A 15,932-nucleotide genomic window follows, 5' to 3' on the forward strand; every position below is an offset into this window, starting at 1 on the left:
CTACCATACCAGAGAGCTAGAACTTCAACCAGTACTTTTTCTCTTTATCCTAAGAAGTCGTTCTGAAAGGTGCTTCACTTAAATAAGATTATCTCTCAGCTGTGCCTGTAGAAACTTACATTATTTTATTATTCATAGCAAAGTAAGTATTTATAACATTACCAATAATATGATGTCTAGCCATGTTTGTGAATTGACTGTCTAATAATAATATTTTCTTGATTAAATTAACTTGTCTAAAACTTTTGTATGTCTTTAATTTTCCCCTTTTTTTGTTAGTTCAGGGCAAGTCAAAACTCTGCTTAGTTTCTTTGCACATATATTCAGTTGATTACCTCTTAAATACATATTTATAATAACGTGTTAATTGTATACCACAGTCTCTATGGAATGTGAAATCCTTCTTCACATTTTGAGTACCTACAATTATCTTCAAGGGTTTTGCAGAAAAAGATGGTACAAAAAGAATGCTCAAAAATGTAGTGTAGTTTGGTGTTTGGGTATAGTGGCGCTTTGTGTGCTGCAGGTATTCTGATGGCCTTCTGGTAGGGTTAGCAAAACACATCTTACATGGATGACCCGGACACTTAGGGGATGCAGCGTTCAGGCAAACAGAACACGTGTAGGGAAACAGGCTTCTACTTTGAGAAGCTCATATAGCCACTTCACAGCTGGTAAGTGATGATCTGTTTAGAGGAACAACTCCAAAAACAAACAGGCCAGGGATGGGCACATTCTATGCTTACATTTATGCATATGTTTCTCTATGCATTTCTATGTTTTGACATAACAGGAAAAATTTTAAAATATAAACACTTTTAACTTTATCAAAAGTTTTCTGCTTGGAATGAAATCACACATATGGCAGATTTTTTTGAAGATTCTGGAATAAAGCCATTAACATTTGACTTTGAATCACTGAACAGACTGCATTAAAGCACCTGAGAATGTACACAAGAAATTTCTAGAATGATATTAACAAGGAACTGAATTTAAGTAGCATATATGCTTAAAAATAAATGAAATATGCTGTTTTGTCCACAGGCTGATTAATAACTTTGCAGTTCATATTTTCACATAAATTATTTAATTTGTGTCTAAAATTCATATATTGTCTATTATCCTAAGTTGCAGATCACTGACTTAAAATTAGAATGTGACATTTTAAATAATGTCTCAAAATGTTATAGTAAGTAAACTAATATGTCTTTATTAGTCCTTGAGAATCAATTTCAAAAGCTTTTAGATTCTGATGAAAATTATGCAAATTCCAGCATACTATCATCCTTATAGTTTATGTTAATTTGACATTAATGTTAGCTGCCTATCTCACTAACAATAATCCATCTGAACTAGCAGGCTGGAATACCAATTACTGAAATGAGTGGGGCTCATCCTTGAAGTTTCTTTTCTCTGTTGCAAGTAGACATATGTCAGCACACAGGGAATAGCACAGATGTATCAAAGTCTTTCAAGTAACCAGGCATCTTTGTGTAATGGAGCAGGCTGTGGTTGACATACTAAATCTTAAAAAGGAAAAGAAGTCACTTTGTATTGAGAACAAAAAGAGCTGAAAAAGAGAAAAATTGATGTGAAGATACTCATATATTTAGAGTCATTATTAGAGAGTGTTGATCAAGCAGGATTTCTGTTTTATAGTGGATAAGTATGTATTTAGTTGAATTTGTTTGTGTAGAGTACAGGATACTAATTGATTTATTAAATGAGTGTCCCCCCCCGCCCCTGCCTTGATTCTGGCTGCTGAGCATAAATTACTTCAATCTGGTTTATAATGAAAGTAAAAGTTTTAAAATGGAAAGTGACTTATCGTCATTCAAAACACATTGTTATGTGTCTTCAAAGGAAGGGTTAGCTGGAATCTATGAATTTTTGTGAATGTCTTTTCTTATAGTGATGGTATTTTTTTATGTTAAAATAAATTGAATGACTTGGAAACTTCTTTAATAATTCTCCAAGTTTTCTTCCTCCATACCCTTGGGGAATACTAATACAATTGATTCAAACAATATATGCCAAATAGGAAATCTCTTTGTAATCATTATGCTGCTTATTTTATGACAAAGAGGTTACTTAAACATTATCTATTTGATATATTTACATATTGCATTGAATCATTAGCTAAATTTTTATGTGTATATTTATACACAATTTCTTTATTTTTCCAAATCGATTATAAGATCCTTCATATTTAAGACAAAGTTAATTCTCTTTGTTCTTTCCACTGTTCTTGAGGCAATAAAAATTTAAATATTTCCTATACAGTGTGCCACATTGTATGATTGGGTAGGGAACAGTTAAATACACCCACCCTCAAAAGTGCAAAAACACATAGATAACCATTCTCACAACTGTATAGAAGGAGTAGATGGTTATGACAGAGAAAAGAAAGAGTATAATGACAATTTAGAGGATACAGTTCAAGTATCTGGACTGGAAAATTGATCTTGCTATAAATAAAGATTAAAAAGAAGCTACTAATTAGGAAAAGGTCTACCAAATGGTAAAAAGACTTCTGGGATAAGGAATATTCTTGCCAGCACACACATTTTTCCTCTCCATTAATTGAATTTTACAGAGATGCTCAGTGATTGCAGAAGAATGGGGATTGATTTCAAATTTATATTATGAAGTATTTTGTATATACAGAACAGAGAGAATCATTAGTGAATATGCATATACCTTCCACCTAGCTACCCAACTGTCAACATTGGCCAAACTGCTCAAGGTATTTCTTAGTGAAGTATCTTAACAAATTACAGACATGATAATGTATATGTGAATATTTTAGTATGCATCTCTAAAATTAAGGACATTTTCTTGTATAATGACAAGCCCATTTGCATGGTAGCAAAATTAATAACGATTCTCTATTTTATCTAATAGTCCACTTATATCCAAGTTTCAGAAAGGGTATTTCAGTGGCATTGCATCTTGATGTGTACTATGGAAAGTTGTGTTCAACCATCTTTATTTCCATTATGAGAAGAGCAAGCCTCTGTTTCTTTTCTTCTTAATTTTTTGGTCACACAGCATGTGGGATCTTGGTTCCCCAACCAGGGATTGAACCCATGCTCCCTGTATTGGAGTCATAGAGTCTTAACCACTGGGCCACCAAGGAAGTCACAGCAAGCCTGTGTTTCTGATGGATGGTGCTGATAGTGCTTTCTTAAAGAGGTGACTTGCTGTATCATGTACTTGAAAGCTGCTAGAGAGCAGATCATAAATGTTCTCACCACAAAAAAGAGATAATAATTATGTGACATGATAGAGGTATCACCCTGTTGTGATGGTAGCCATGTTGCTATATATCTATCTGTGTGTATGTGTGTGAATGCATGTGAGTTTGTCATTTTAATAGTACACCTTAAATTTACATATTATATGTCAACTGTATTTCACTAAGGCTAGAGGAAAAAGAGCTGACTTAGCTAGAGGGTTGAAAGTCCTTAAGATGAAACCAGTGATGATATGAATGCACCTGCCACTTCAGTAGGTGATCCCAGAAAGCAGGCTGTGGTCTCAGTGGCCCAGTTTTGGAGCTTCCAACTTGAACGGGTGATCCCTGCTGACATTCATTCCCCTTATAAATTTATAAAGTGGCAGAAAATTACATTCCTCTTCCTGAAAATAAAGCCAAGCTGCCTCTTTATAGGATAATGAGAGACAAGAAACTTGGGACTTGTCTTTACCAAACTTCTGCCTTGTTTCCCTAATGCCTCTGCTTTGAATATGCATCTTCTACCCTACTTTTGCTCAAAAATTAAATACCAATATGAGTAGAGATGGGGAATATAGAGAATAACACACCAGCTGTTATTGAAGATATTTCTAGGGGTTATGCCAATAATTTCAGAAATAGGAAAGTTATTGCTATTCCTACAGATACTTTTAAAGATAAGACAGAGATTAGTGGATTCTATCCATCTTAAAATTATTTCCAAATGAAAATATAAGAAAAAAACAGTATTTACAAGTTCTGAGATCCTTTCTAGATATACTAGGTACAAAGTAGTGCTGAAATATTACATAATAAAAACCATTACAAAAGGGATCTATAGGAAGCAATGTGTCATTGGTTGTCATTGTTCCTTCATGAAACAAAGAATGTTTTAAGGATAGTACTTGCTTTGTTCACTCTGAGTAAATGTAAATTCCTTAAAGAAAAGATACAACTCCCATGAACATGTTATCCTTTGTTGTTTGTATATGTCAGTATCATTTTCCAAGCTCCTGAAAAGGATTCATGAGGAAGGAAAAGGATTCAATCTTCTGTGTAGCATTATTCAAATGGCATCCTTTCTGGGGAAGAGAGAAGAAAGTGTTGAAAACTGTTCCAAGGTTTGTTAGCTGTCCTATTTGAGCTAAGCAGCATTTACAAGTACTTTGTGCCTTCCTATCTGAGGTGCAGTGAGATATGCTTAAGAGGAGCATTGCAGTATACCCAAATTATACAGGTATAAGTAGTCTTAGAATTAGGAACATTTTCTTATATTGCTCTAATTCTTGCTGTCTGGTTATTTAGCACTCATCAATCCCCTTCACCACAACCACTTTCATTTTTTCAGCTCTTAGGAAGGTTGGTGGCTGATGGCTCAGAGCCAATAGACTGAGTGCTTGTGTCCCATTCCAAAATTCACGTGTTGAAACCCAACTCTCCAGTGCGATGATACTATGAGTGGGGCTTTTGAGAGGTAATTAGGATTGGATGAGGTCATGAGGATGGCTTCCGTACATGGGATTAGTGCCCTTATGAGAGTCCTCAGAAAGCTTGATTTCCCTCTCTGCTTTCCACTATGGGAGGATACAATGAGACGTGGGCACTGTTAACCACAAACAGGGCTCTCACCCTGATGTCAGATTTCCTTCCTCCAGAATTATAAGCAATGAATTTCTACTCTTCATAAACCACCCAGTCTATGGTACTTTGTTAGATCATCTCAAAGTGACTAAGATATACTATAGAAATTTATTTTGCCCACAGGAATATAACTTGACCCTCCCTGGGGGATTACCCACATCCAATGTTTAGTTGATATGGGGTTCAAAAGTGCAGCCCCCTATCTCAGGTAAGAAAACTCTGTAAAAGCATCTTAGTTTCAAAGCTTCCTATGGTGTTGACTTCCTTTGGCACTACATTACAAATCAATTTTATTTCTGCCCAGTCCTTCCTCTTTCCCTCAAGTTGTTGCTTGTGAGGGCACTTCCCAATAACTTCCTCTACCCAAACACCATTTTCAGAATTTGTTTCCAGGAAACACAGACTAAGACATCTCAGATAGAGAAATGAAGATTATGATTTTTTTTCAGTTTATTTCATTTGGTGCTACGTCTATAATAGACTTAATAGAAACTCTCACACTCACATATACACATACGCACACACATGCATAAACAAATACATACCTTTTTAAAACTCTGAGAGCAAGTAGTGTTTCTAAGCATTTTGAATATTTCAGAGAATGTTAAATATCCTCTGTATCATTTCATGCCTTCCTTCTTTTGGAAACAGAACCCCTGTGTGTTAGCATAGCACATGGCCATACAAATATGGTTTACATTTCTGTCTCCCATGCAGCTGGATGCAGCCATGTGGCTAATTTGTTGAAAAAGGAATATGAGCAGAAGTGATGTATGTTGTTAACATGCCACATGCTTGAAAGGAAATTGCTTATTCTTCAATTACTTTCTTTGCCCCTTCTATTACCTGGAAATAGTGATGGATGGAATACACTCCGAAGTTATATATAGAGGACAGCCATGCCATTCTGCCAACCTGGACCACTCATGTTGAGCCTGTTAGTTCAGAGAATAATAAATTTCTATCATATTAAAGCCACTGTGTTTTGGGGGCTCTTTTGACAGCAAGTTTCCCTGAACTTTTTACAACGGTATACATTTGGGATGGGAAGAATCTTGTGTCTTTTATGCTTTATTTTAATAGATCTTAATGAATGGAATTCGGATAAGTATGTAATTTGCCTGCATATAATTACTATCCTGAACAAGTGGTCTGAAAATAAGACCTTTCGATTTACCAAGTCAGTATTTTCTAGTTACCTACAAAAATGTCAGTATTTTTAAATTAAATGTAAAAAAACAAACAAGCAAAAAAAAAAAAAAAGAAGGGATCTACTAGTATACATGTACTGACATACATAATTAGGCATGTCTACAGGATAGTACCACGTTCTTGCTATGCTAACATGAGTGTTCATAACACATACTCCTTTCCATGTCCATGGGTTATATCAAGACTATTGGGGAATGACTGTGAAGGAAAGACCTGTCTTGAAATGTTTGTGGAGAAAGAAAAGGACTTCATTGAAATGTAGATCCTAATAATATGAAAAGCAGATAATAGATTGACAAGTTTGACCTAAAAATAAGAAGGGATGTCAGAAGATTTAGAAGGTGATATTAGTAGGGAATTTTATGCAATTCTGGAACATTTGCAAATGGCAGAGTTCCTGTATTTTGTTGCTGTTTTTTCTGTAATGAAAACTTCTGCGCTATATTTGGTGTTGTAGTTGCTTCTGAATTCTATGCTTGTGTGTGTATTGTGGTGTGTGTGTGTGTGTGTGTGTGTGTGTGTGTGAGAATGTGTTTAGAGGAAGGATCAGGAAAACTCCGTCATCTATGTTTTATTCCACAGCTGCAATTGGTAATATAGGAATTCCCAACAAGCAAACAAACCCAGCATCATTGTAAAGGAAAATAAAGTAGAGTGAAACATTGGAGATCCTAAAATAAATGGGAACAGTTTAATCATATATCCAGCCTAGGAAGGCTGCAGTGATTATGGGGTTTAGATGGTAGGAATTTACTTCCTTTGTAACTGCATGATATTAAATATGATTTTGCTGCAAATTTTTCTAGTTATTGCCTGTTTCAAGTGATCCAGTGTGAATTCAGTAGTAAATGAAATATTTTTCCCCTAGTGTGATAATGATCCTTTCATCTGATTTGAATTTTCCAGAAAAGACCTCCTACTCAGGAGAAAACCATCTCAGTTAGCTCAAGAAAATCAGGGAGAGAAGGGAAAAGCAAAGATAATACTCATGGCTGGACCAATCCTAGCTAATAAAACTGGATATGATCCTAAATGATCACCTAATTCACTTAATATTAGTGATTTCCCACTTTTCTTTTTCCTCTGACCCCTAGTACAGTAAGATTAGAGAAAGCATTTTATTCCATTCTCAGCTCTATTGCTGAGAAGAATTGACTTCTATGACCCAGGCTTTGTTTCACATTAAATCACTTGTTTTAGATTGAGATCATTTGATGGCTGATTAAGATATAAGCAAAGTATAAACCAATTGCTGGAATGCACATAAATGAAAAATGCCAAAGACGGATTTTAAAACCAGGTCTTCCAGATTCCAACACCTTACCCTTCATTTGTTCTCACAACATATTGCATCATAAACAATTGCTACTTGGATAATTGATTAATTATGACCAGTATTAATATTATGTCATGCCAAAACTGAATTGGAGAAAATAATCCACTCTTTTCTCTGGGAAAATTCCAATTATGCTGTTTATTTTATTTTTTGTTGAATTATAATTATCATACAATGCCATATTCATTTCAGGTATAAAACATAGTGATCCGATATTTAGATATATCACAAAAGAATCACCATGATAAGTCTAGTTACCATCTGTCAGTCCACAAAGTTTTTACAATATTTTTGACTATATTTCCTATGCTGTACATAATATCCCTATGACATTTATTTTATAACTTCAAGTTTCTGCCTTTAATTTCCTTCACGTATTTCATCCATTCCATCCCCATATACGTCAATGGACACTTAGATTGCTTCCATATCTAGACTATCTTAAATAATGCTGCTGCAATGAACATATGAGTACATATATCTTTTAAGACTGGTGTGTTTTGTTTTCTTTGGATAAATAATGCTGTTTTTAAGACTCTTTATCCTTATTATTTACGATTTTAATTATAAGGTGTCTCAGTGTGTTTTTCTTTGGGTTCATCTTATTTGGAAATTTCTGGGCTCCTTGGACCTGAGTGTCTGTTTCCTTCCCCAGAGTATGGAATGTTTCTGTCGTTTTATTCTCAAATAATTTTCCTGACTTTCTTTCTTCTCCTTCTGGGACCCCTATTATCCTAATACTATTGCACCTGATATTGTCACAAAGGTCCCTCAAAGGATCTTCACTTGCTTTAATTCTTATTTATTTAGCTTCTATGTCTTGTTATTTCCTATTGCCTTGTCTTCCAGCTCAGTGATTCATGCTTCCATTTCATTTACTCTGCTGTTGAATCCTTCTAGGGTATTTTTCAGTTATAATTTCTATTTGGTACTTATATTTTCTACCTCTTTACTAAAGTTCTTGGTGTGTTCATCCATTCTTCTCCCCAGATTGGTGAGCATCTTTATGACCATTACTTTGAATTTTTAATCATGTAAGTTGCTCATTTCCATTTTATTAAGGTTTTTTTTCAGAGGTTTGCCCTATTCTTTAGTTTGAAACATATTCATCTATATTTCATCCATCCCTCCACATGTTTGTCTACCGATGCTAGGAGAGATGTCTCTCTCGTTCATTCTTAAATAAGCATTCTTGAGTAGGTGCTGTTCTGTGTGGCACAGAAGTACAATTTTCCCTGACAACCGGAGTCAGACACTCTAAGGATGGCCTTTGGGTAGGAGGTAGGCACCTGCCAGAGGTAATAGGACTGCAGCTGCTGCACAGGGAGGACAAGACACGGCACTCGCCTGTTTCAGTTGCAGCTTGTCCGCAATGCAGGGAGGCCGGGGCCTGGGACGCTGCCCGGGCCAGTTGCACCTCCAGTGTGGCTTGGGGTAGGTGTGGTGCAGGGTACTCCCTCTGGCCCAGTAACAATATGGGGTGGGTAGAGCCTGACCTCTGGTACTAGCAAGCTAGAGAAAGGGCACCAAAAATGGCACCCCACAGCATTGTCACATATAGGTTAAGATGAGACTGCAGAGATGTCTTCACCAACACTTCCATCTCCGGATAAAGTCCCAGCAGCTTCCTCCTGCCTCTCTGGCAGAAGCTTTAAAACTGAGAAGTGTGTCTTCTTCACTTATTGCCTAGGCATTTTTCAGTTTATTGCTTTTGCGCTAGCTCTCAGGGCACTTGGTTTTGCCCTAGATTTCAGGGCAAAGGGAAAAAGCAGGATCTCCATTTCTTCCATTTCTATGATTCTTCTGGCTTTAATCCCCTTTGATGTTCAACATCAGAAGTGTAGGGATCTTGTCTTTCTGGTGCCAGCTCCCAGTGGTGGGGTGCCTAATGTGAGGCTCAGTCTTTTCACCCCTTCAGGGGGAGTTCTATAATTTGGATTCCCTCCCAGTTGTGTGGCCACCGTGTCTGGGGTGGGGTCCTGGGAAGGCTGTATCTCTACCTCTTCTACCCTCCTCAATGCATCTCTCTGCATTTTGTTGTAGAGGTGCTGTTCATTTAGTTTTCAGGTCCTTTCCAGAAGAAAATTACTCGATATGTAGCTGCAACTTTCTTGTGTCCATGCAAGGAGGTGAGTTCAGTGTCTTCCTCTGCTGCAATCATGAACACCCCTCTCTCCAGTTATGCTCTTTTAGTGAGCTTTGTATTAGATAGTTATTATTTCTCAGAGCTTAAAGTAGTGATTTTGAAGTGTATCTATAATACTTCAGTGACAGTAAACTCCTTAAAACTTATATGTGAAATAACCAGAGTTTCTGTTCCCATGATAAGGCCATTTAGTTATCAAAGAATTAACATTTATGGAAGGTGTTTATTAAAAGTCAGTTTCACCCAAAATAAAATATGGTGAAATCGTTGAAACACATTTAGTTATAAATGTTTTCACTCAGCTCTAATTCACAATTATAAAAAACAGCAACTTTAATTTCTGAAAATAAAGCTAAGAATTCCAGTTCTACTGCTAACAGAGTGGTACCTGGTTGATAAATAAGCTGAGATTTTCAGCATCTAAAATTCCCATTTCACATTACACTTCTCTCTGCCTTTATGTCAAGTTTAAACAACTTTTATTTTTAAAATATCCTCTACTTTTTCCCTCCTACAGTTCTTCTCACATTTCAGCCCACTCTTTATCTTATCCCCTCTACTTTATGAAAGTATATTTTTTTCATTGTGTTTTTCCTTGGTTAAAAGTAAACATTCTCACTTCATTAACTCATCTTCACTGATATTTCATTTACATGTTTGCCCCAGTAACTACTTTTGTCTGTAAACCTCTCCTCAAATATCTGAATTATTGTGACATTTTGGACTAATCCTAAACATTAGGATGCTTCAGAGTGACCCTCAATTGCACCTAATATTAAACTTCTTTTAAAAATTGAATATGATAACATGATCTTATTAACAGTGTTTAGTGAGTCAATAATTATAAAAAGTGTGATCAGTGTTTATTAAAATCTTTGTAATTTGCTTATGTAAAATGGAGGTTAAGTCATCAACCTTGATGTTGACTTCAAAATTGAAAATGGACTTGCTTAGGTTGTGAAGAGAATCAAATGAGATAATGTAGATAAAGGTTATTGTATAATTTTATATGTATGGTATTAATAATAATGTAAAATATTTAATCAGATTTTCTAAATGAAAAATAGCTCTCCATATAGTAAAGAATTCAAAAAAGCAAGCTATTACCAGTCTCATCATAGCTGTGAATTTGCTCGCTTATTCTGAGTAGCCTTTTTTAAAAAATAAAAAGGAAATTTGTAAGGACTTCTTTTTCTACTCATAGACTCAAGGAACACTCCTGTTCTATTTCCGGTACGATCTTGCTACTTACTACCTGCACAAACGAGTCCTGCTTCAGTGAACTAGTTACATCTTTCTTGCAGTTTACCTTTATATATAAATAAGAGAGGGACTTTCAGATAGTGCCAGCGGTACAGGCAAATCCCGTGGACGGAGGAGCCTGGTAGGCTGCAGTCCATGGGGTCGTGAAGAGTCGGACACGACTGAGCGGCTTCACTTTCACTTTTCACTTTCATGCTTTGGAGAAGGAAATGGCAACCCACTCCAGTGTTCTTGCCTGGAGAATCCCAGGGACGGGGGAGCCTGGTGGGCTGCCGTCTATGGGGTCGCACAGAGTCGGACAGGACTGAAGCGGCTTAGCAGCAGCAGCAGCAGCAGCAGCAGTAAAGAACCCGCCTGCCAATGCAGGAGACCTAAGAGATCCAGGTTTGATCCTTGGGTCAGGAAGATCCCCTGGAGGAGGATATGGCAACTCACCCCAATATTCTTGCTTGGAGAATCACATGGACAGAGGGACCGGCAGGCTAAAGTCCACAGGGTCGCAAAGAGTTGGACCCGACTGAAGTGACTTAGCATGCATGCATAAATAAAGGTTTTTGGACCTAACTGTAAGATTGTAAACTTGCATCACTTACATTCCACTAATTAACTAATGCCCTAATCATGATTTTATACAATGATCTTTTTAAGTTTGCATTTTGAGTATAAAATAATTTTGTTGGCTGATCTTTAAGTCAGATAAATTCATAGGCACCTTGCTTGAAATCAAATCAGATTTTTCCTCTAACCTGACTTCCTTACAAGTGTCCAATCCTTTATAGAGAACCAATGTAATTTTGTTAAGTAGGCATATAATCATTTTGAAAAAATTTAACGGATTTGTAGTTTATTAAGGATATATTCTGGAGAAGGCAATGGCACCCCACTCCAGTACTCTTGCCTGGAAACTCGTATGGATGGAGGAGCCTGGTAGGCTGCAGTCCATGGGGTTGCAGAGAGTTGGACACGACTGAGCGACTTCAATTTCACTTTTCACTTTCATGCATTGGAGAAGGAAATGGCAACCCACTCCAGTGTTCTTGCCTGGAGAATCCCAGGGACGGGGGAGCCTGGTGGGCTGCTGTCTGTGGGGTTGCACAGAGTCAGACACGACTGAAGTGACTTGGCAAGGATATATTCTAAGGTAAGAAATGTGTGGAAACTCTTCTATAAAAAAGATTTTTTCAATTATTTAAACTATATTAACTGGCATTTTGATAAAAATTTATGACATTTCTATGAGACTGTCATTTGAGCTTTTTACTACTTTCTTTGCAATTGAAAGCAGAATGGTAATATATTGATTTAAACTTCACATAAATGCTTATTTTTCATTTTGTGTTGTTTTAGAAACATAGTATGGCAGTTATTATTAGATTTGTCTAATATTTGCACATTTTAAAACCAGGTTTGGACAGTAGTACCAATAGCTGAATTATTTTCATTCTTTGATTTTGACTTGGTTTACTGTGGGTCAAGAGTACTTTAATTTGGCTAAGATGCCCTTTCAGAGTGTTCTGCCAAGAGGTTAAAAAGCCTCTAGCATAGTACAGTATTAATAAGTTACACTATCCAACATCGCAGTTCTTTGAAAAGTGCATATGATTTATTCACGCAATAAAAATTTCTTAGCACCTTTTATTCATAAGGTATTGTGCTAGGCAATAATAAAATGGTGGGCTGCATAATACTCATCTCTTTATTTCTCATATTTATTGTAGTGTCTAACATGCAATAAATGCTTAAATGAGAAAAGTACAATTTAAGAAATGAAACACTAAATAAATAAAATCTTAAGTATTAAAATGTAGTTCAACTTCTCATCATGATTTTAGCATATAGACTAGAAGAAATTCATTTAAACAAATAATTTCACTCCAGGGAGATACATTGTAATAAGTGAATGGGTAAATGCTAATAGGAATGTTAAGTAGCTCAATCCAACAATTGAATTTTAAGTTCTGTTGTAGGTAACAGAAGCCCCCCAATTATTAGAGTATTACTTGATACAGATATTTATTGTTTGTCTCACGTTGATAGAGGTCTGGAGATAGATAGTCCAGGGCCAGCATGTTGGCTGTGTCTCCCTCAGAGGCCCGGACTCATTCCATCTCTTCACAGCAAGGCACAGTACCGTCCTTCATCCCAAGTCTTTGTTAGAGTACCAATAACCCCATTCTTGTTGCCAACATCATACCAGTGTTCCAGCTATCAACGAAGGCAGAAGGGTCAAAGATAGTGCATCAATCATCATTTTAGAAGGGCTCCCTTAAGCTTTTAAATAACAGTTTAGCCTATATCTCATTGCCCCAAATTTCATTTATAAACTCCTAGCTTCAAATATGTTTGGTAGAAAATATAGCGTCTATATCAAGCTGGCATGTGCCTGGCTTAAAAAAACAAAAAACAAAAAAAAGATTGCACTTCTATGAAAGAAGAAAATGACAAGTCACTGCCAAATAAACAACAACAACAACAACAACAAAATAAACTTCTCTAGAGCATGTAACATCTGACCTGAATTTTCAAGCAACACAAACTCAGGCAGTCTATCGCTGGGATGGTACAGAGAGAAGACAGAGTAATCTAATACAGAATTTGCAGGGGTAGAGCAGTGGGACACACTGTGCTATGCTACATTATATTAAACTTCTGTACTATTAATTTGAACTTTTAGTGAAAATTTGGAAATACTGATGGATTTTACAGCTAACTTACCTTTGTTTTGAGCAGAAAAATAATAAAGACAGAATAGTGAATTAGAATGAAGAGACTACAGGTGAAATCACTGAGATATCATTATAATAATTCAGTTATAAAAATATTGCCAATTATAATGAGGAGCTAAATATCTGAAAATGATATATAGATATGTATAGAAAGGATCGGATAACAGATTGGGTGTGGGACTGAAGGGAGAGAAGTGTCAAGCATTAGTCAGGAGTTTCTAACTTGGGTACCCAGGAGGAATAACTGAGATCAGAAATGCAATGCAATATGATAAGCAGGTTTCATATAATAAATACATCAATTTTGGAGTTTTAAGTATAAACTGTCTATAAAGCACATATATTTGTGAATCAGTGCAAAGTTTAAGAGAAATATATGAACTGATGATACTGTTTACATAAATATAAAGAACCAAAGTAGTCCACTATTATTGAAAATCTCATTTGTATTGTGGTCCTCTTAAAATTACATACTTCACTACCTCTAATATAGGAAGATAAGTATAAAATTCTCCTTCTGTGTGACAGGTAGATACTCTACCTTTTATAGAAATGAGGTGTATGAAATAAAAGTTATATGATAACATTTAAATGAAATACTGTGTACTCTAATATTAGAGGTTCACATATTTTAAGTTACCATTATTTGATATTTTAAATTGTAAAGAGAGAAAGGACTCAATTATGGCATTTTCTAGGAATAATGATGAATGAATATACACATTTATCTAAAACACATCAATTAAAAACACTCTGATAGATATAGACAGATTCTCTTAGGGAGACTAATAGCTGGTTTAAGAAAAAGTATTGAAACCCTGTCTATGAACTATTACTTCTTAGTTATGAACTTTTCTCTTGACTTCCTACTTTTGCATTTCAATCCCCTGTGATTAACAGAATATATATATATATATATATATATATGATCAACTTTAGCTTTTTCAACATTGGTGTTTGTGACATAGACTTGAATTACTGTGATTTTGAATGGTTTGACTTGAAGATGAGCCAAGATCATTTTGTCACTTTTGAGACTGCACCCAGGTACTGCATTTTGGACTCTTTTGTTGACTATGAGGGCTACTCCATTTCTTGGAAGGGATTCTTGCACCAGAAGTAGATATAATGGTCATATGAATTAACTTCACCTATTCTTGTCCATTTTAGTTCACTGATTGCTAAAATATTGATGTTTACTCTTGCCATCTCCTGCTTAACCACATTCAATTTACCTTGATTCATGGGCCTGAAATTCCAGGTTCCTATGCAATACTGTTCTTTACAGCACCAGATCTTACTTTCATCACCAGACACATCCACAGCCGAGAATCATTTCTGCTTTGGACAGTCACTTCATTCTTTCTGGAGCTAATAGCAGCTGTCCTCTGCTCCTCCCCAGTAACATATTGGATCCCTTCTCACCTGGAGGACTCATCTTTTGGTGTCATATCTTTTTTCCTTTTTATACAGTTCATGGGGTTCTCATGGCAAGTATACTGGGGTGGTTTGTCATTTCCTCCTCCAGTGTATCAGGTATATGCAGAGCATATCATGCAAAATGCCGGGCTGAATGAGTTACAAGCTGAAATCAATATTGTCAGGAAAAATAGCAACAACCTCAGATATGCAGATGATACTACCCTAATGGCAGAAAGCAAAAAGGAGCTTAATAGTCCCTTAAAACTGAAAGTGGAGTCTCTCAGACATGTCCAGCTCTTTGTGACCCCATTGACTGTAGCCTGCCAGGCTCTTCCATCTATGGGATTTTCAAGGTAAGAATACTGGAGGACTTCCCTGGTGGCTCAGATGGTAAAGCATCTGCCTAAAATGCAGGAGACCCAGGTTCAATCCCTGGGTTGGGAAGATCTACTGGAGAAGGAAATGGCAACCCACTCCAATATTCTTGCCTGGAAAATCCCATGAACGGAGGAGCCTGGTAGGCTACGGTCCATGGGATCACAGAGTCTGACACAACTGAGCCACTTCACTTCACTTTACTTCTCCAGGGGATCTTCCCAAGCCAGGGATTGAACCTGGATCTCCCACATTACAGGCAGACTCCTTACCATATGAGCCACCAGGGATACCCAAATAATTTCTTGATGAGGGTGAAAGATGAGAATAGAAAGCTGCTTAAAACTCAACATCCCAAAAACTAAGATCATGGCATCTGGTCCCATCACTTCATGGCAAATAGGAGACAATTTGGAAGCAGTGGAAGCAGTGACAGATTTCCTCTTCTCGGGCTCTGAAATCACTATGTATGGTGACTGCTATCATGAAATTAGAAGATGATTGCTTCTTGGCAGGAATGCTATGACAGCCTAGACAATGTGTTAAAAAGTAAAGACGTCACTTTGCCGACAA

General features: G+C 36.4%; 1 non-coding gene across 1 annotated transcript; it reads left to right on the top strand.

Annotated features, from left to right (window-relative positions):
• The first annotated feature begins 15,356 nt into the window (after positions 1–15,356).
• On the top strand, positions 15,357–15,428 carry TRNAF-AAA (transfer RNA phenylalanine (anticodon AAA)). Its single transcript has one exon. It is a non-coding gene; the product is annotated as a tRNA-Phe (tRNA).
• The last annotated feature ends 504 nt before the right edge of the window (positions 15,429–15,932 follow it).

The sequence above is a fragment of the Bos javanicus genome, chromosome 17, assembly GCF_032452875.1.
Source record: "Bos javanicus breed banteng chromosome 17, ARS-OSU_banteng_1.0, whole genome shotgun sequence".
Taxonomy (NCBI): Eukaryota; Metazoa; Chordata; class Mammalia; order Artiodactyla; family Bovidae; genus Bos; species Bos javanicus.